General features: G+C 33.1%; 1 long non-coding RNA gene across 1 annotated transcript in view; it reads left to right on the forward strand.

Annotated features, from left to right (window-relative positions):
- LOC136832875 (uncharacterized) overlaps positions 1–5,000 on the forward strand; it is a 141,885-nt gene that overhangs the window by 1,131 nt on the left and 135,754 nt on the right. The window lies entirely within an intron of this gene.

Consider the following 5,000-nt stretch of genomic DNA (forward strand, 5'->3'; position numbering starts at 1 on the left):
ATTATTATTATTATTATTATTATTCATGAAAGCCTCTTAATAGCATGAATCACGTTATAAATGAAGATTTATATTAAAAATCTAAATATGCAAACGTTTGTACATATATTCCTAATATATGATTATAGTTACGCCCTTCTGGACTTTTACATTATTATTATTATTATTATTATTATTATTATTATTATTATTATTATTATTATTATTATTGTTATTATTGGAGAAACAAGTACACAGTTATGTACATATATTTAAAGATAAATCTGTACAGATTTATTTTTAAATATATGTACTATACACAACTTGTTTCTCCATTTCAAGACTCATGCTACTATTATTATTATTATTATTATTATTATTATTATTATTATTATTATTATTATTATTATTATTATTATTATTATTATAAGGCAGCAGACCTCCCCTTAAACATGTTCTGATACAAAGGACGGCTGTATCACGCGAGTTCACTTTATCCTGAGGAAAATTTGGAAGACTCAACATTAAATTAACTCGTATCAAAGCCTACCAACGTCTTCCGCGTTTATTTGCAAATAACTGCTGTCAGCTCGTTTAGCTTCTCAGTGAGGCAGAAATCTGGAAAGAAAATAATCATTTCCTTTCTGATATGTGGCAATGGAACAGCTTCAGATATTATTGCACATAAACACGAACTTTAGCCAAGAAGACAGGCCATTTTGTGTGACGTATAACCTAAAAGAATGATGGACATTGGAAGTAAAATTGTTTTTACTTTCTTAATATCTGTCAAAAACGAATTACAGATGGAGTTTCCTTTGAGGTTACGTCAAATTAGTTTTACATTTAAATCAAAACAATGTTACATGAATCTATAATGAAGATTCAAATAACAAGACAGGAGTTTTAGCCAAGATGACACACCATATTGTGTGACTTTTAACTTAAAAGAATGATGGACATTCGAGGTAAATATTATTCGCATCAAAACAATATTGCACCTATACTGAAGATATAAATAATAGGACAATACTGCTGTGAAAAAAAAAGAAAAAATAATCATACAAACTTTGTGCATGACATTTTTCTCACAGGACCGTAGTACATAATAAATATATATTCTGAGATACTACATACCCATTGAAATTTATAACCTTTTTTTCAGAGCAAACCTGTAGTCATGAATACGAAGCAAAATACAGGAAATGTGGGGAAATAGATTCAGGAAATATGCACCAGTTTGCAAACCATATTTTGTAACCCTGAAATAGCGTTTCCCCCAAAAACTAATATTGTGTTGGGAGCCCATATCAGGCAGAGCAGAAATTCGAATGGAATTTGTTACTAAACCGTCGTATAATTTGGTAAATATTAAATTTTTATATTTCAACCTTTGTTTCGTCGGTATTTGCTACTCATGCATATTTTGTAATATGGGACACTACTCACAGTAATAAGCTTTGTCTTTGTTAAAAAATATCAATGGTTTTTTATTTGTTTTTTATTATTTTCATTTTATATGGGGTCAGACTCTAAATGAAATATTCCCTTTATGAACATTAAGAAAAAATGGTGAAAAGTGAAGCATCCAAAAATATGTGACAAATTTTGCTTTGAATGAAATATCAAAGACTCTATCTTTGGCTCGTTCTGATTTCAGTCAAATAAAGAGAGAGAGAGAGAGAGAGAGAGAGAGAGAGAGAGAGAGCCCTGAGCTGCAAGACACACTATTTATTTACTGTTTAAGGCTGTCAAAGCTTTGATGGAAAGCTATTTATGAATGCATGAGGGGTTTCAAACGTTCAGTGTATTATATTAAATTGTTTATATTACGATATAATCGTAAACGTTTCATAAACGTTCATTTAATTAATACGCATTTTATTATCCATGAGAATTTTCTTATGAAAACATTCCTAGTCTATGATACATTGCACTAAAATGATCCGGATAAAGAGCGTGAAGAAAATGAGTCAAGAAATGCGTGAAAATGTCTATCACTTGGAATTTAAATTATGAATAAATATTTTAGACGTATTATGATCCACCTTCAATGTTTTTAGAATGCTCAAAGAATAATGATCTTGCAAAAAAAAAAGCAAGGAACATTACTGTGAAGTTTAGGCATCAACAAATGTACCCCGTGGTAGAGATGAATGATGCATGACAAAAATGAAAGTGAAAAACGTGTGGTGGATTTCATGAGGTCATTGTGAGGTTTCTTTCACTCTCCCTCTGTAATTGATTTGCTCACTTGCATATTCAGTGTTAACTGGAGGTAGTAACATTGTTCTTTTTTTTTTTCAAGATATTCCCGAGAGCTTCATTGACTGCTAGTTTTCTCTCTCTCTCTCTCTCTCTCTCTCTCTCTCTCTCTCTCTCTCTCTCTCTCTCTCTCTCTCGTAAAACATTTATTTAACCAATTTCCTATTTTTGAGCAGGTAGGATATTAACAGTCACGCTATTTGGACAACCACTTTACACAGCATCTGTTTTTCAATTTAGCATCTACTAATAGCCTGACACACCACCGAATGCAATGCTCTTTCCAGCAACATCCTGCAATGCTCAATCAATATTTGCGAATCTTTATATACAACCGTTCCACTCAGGTCTACAAACACGTTCCCTTCTTTACAGAATACAAGGAGTGTTTGCAAGGGGGCAATTGCCCTCGTTCAGATGTAAACAATATCTGGTGAAGGCTTCTCCGGATTTCTGAGAACTGGCCTCGGCTCCAAAATTGTATCTTTAAACTTCGAGCAATGGAGGCTCCATTATCATTCGCGTGTTGAGTGTTGAATCGTTGCTTTTACACATTCGAAACCTTGGCTTGGCCGTTTAACTAATGCTAGCAGGGTATAAAGGAGAAAGTATTGTTGCCTCCGGGACTTAGAGAGAGAGAGAGGTAGGTCAGTTAACAATACAGAATGATAGGTATACAAAGTTTATTCTTGAATTGAGGTAGGTATGTGATACAAAGAGAGAGAGAGAGAGAGAGAGGTCAGTTAACAATACAAAATGATAGGTATACAAAGTTTATTGTTGAATTCAGGTAGGTATGTAACACAAACAGAGAAAGAGTGAGAGAGAGAGAGCTCACATTATGATACAAAATATGTATACAAAGTTTTTTTTATCTTGAATTCTGTTCGGAAAGAGAGAGAGAGAGAGAGAGAGAGAGAGAGAGAGAGACAGACAGACAGACAGACAGACAGACAGACAGAGCCAGATAATAATACAAAATTATATGTATACTAAGTTCATTCTTGAGTTGATTTAGGTGCAGAATACACAGAGAGAGAGAGAGAGAGAGAGAGAAATGCCATTTCCCTGATGAACCGAGTGGAGATTAGTTTTCGCTTTCAACAGAAATCTCTGAAGTCTGACTTCATGATTATTTTGACACAAAGTCTTTGCTGTTGTTGTTGTTGTACGTATACACGTTGTTTGAAATACATTTCGAGTATGTGTGTTATGAGAGAGTCGTAGGGAGTGGTGTACGTAATATTTCATATAGCACACACACACATACAGAGCATACACACACACATATGTGTGTGTGTATATATGAATATATATATATATATATATATATATATATATATATATATATATATATATATATATATATATATGTATATATATACATAAAATTTTTAATAATAATATATATATGAATATATATATATAAATATTTTAATATATATATATATATACATATATATATTACGGAATGTAAATTAAGCAAAATTTCCTCACAAAATTATCGACCCCAAGATTATTTTATTATTAATCCTTTCTAAATTATTACAAAAAAACGTAGCTGAATCTGTTTCACCATTATCTTATAAAACCGTGGCAAAATATATAAAAAGTTTTACAACGACATCATTTAAACCCCCTGGCCACTATTACATACATTTTAAAGAACTGCTAAATTGTAGAAACCCATCATTCATTTCATTTTTCATTCAAATACTTCCGTCCAATTTTCGGCTGCTTTCACTGGCCCGCATGGCGGGATAACAGAGCTTTTTAAAAGAATAATTGGGTTCGTTTTGACTGATTTCCAAATGCGTGAAATCATCCGGCAACTATATACGATCGCTTTCTCCGCGTTTTTGCCATCAATGGGATTTGTCCCATTTATAAATGGAACACTTTAATGGGACGCTTTTAAATGGGGGGGAGGGGGGCCTGGCGTCCGATTGAAAATGGCTTTAAATCAGAGTCATGTTAGTTTTTATTGTTGGAACGTGCTATAAGTTAAGGGCAGCAGAATCGTGACGGATTTGTAGCTGGTCATATATTGTTGGAACTTTTTCTGTAGATCAGATGTAGGCAGGTACTGGAGCAATAGTTATAAAACCCATATGACATTACAACAGAATTTTAAATGAAAAATAGTGGCTTAATCAGGGGCGCCATAAAAAAAAAATACCGTATGAGAGATGCCAGCCATTCTAGCATCACAAGGAATGCAAAAAGTTGGGAATATAGAAGTAATTGGAAAGGTCCCTTAGCCAAGACGCCTTCGGCTGCTAGATGCATTCTTAATACAACAGGAGAAGCCCTTATTGAATACCACCTAGAAGTGTTCCTCCTGACTACAATCATTAGGCAGCCTATTGTTAAAAATAATAATAATAATAATAATAATAATAATAATAATAATAATAATAATAATAATAATAATGGAAACAAGACAGACTTGTCCTCACAACAATGAAGAATTAGAGAAATTTGTTTCTGGTGATAGAAATTCATTTCTCGTCATAATGTGGTTCGGATTCCACAATAAGCTGTAGGTCCCGTTGCTAGGTAACCAGTTGGTTCTTAGCCACGTAAAATAAATCTAATCCTTCGGGCCAGCCCTAGGAGAGCTATTAATCAGCTCAGTGGCCTGGTTAAACTAAGATATACTTAACTTTTTCTCCTCACAGCAATACTGATAGGCCAAAGATATTAGCGTCTCGATGTCTTCCCTGGATAATTTAAAGTTAGGTATTCTCCTTTCC

The sequence above is a fragment of the Macrobrachium rosenbergii genome, chromosome 50 (assembly GCF_040412425.1).
Source record: "Macrobrachium rosenbergii isolate ZJJX-2024 chromosome 50, ASM4041242v1, whole genome shotgun sequence".
In the NCBI taxonomy this organism is placed as follows: Eukaryota; Metazoa; Arthropoda; class Malacostraca; order Decapoda; family Palaemonidae; genus Macrobrachium; species Macrobrachium rosenbergii.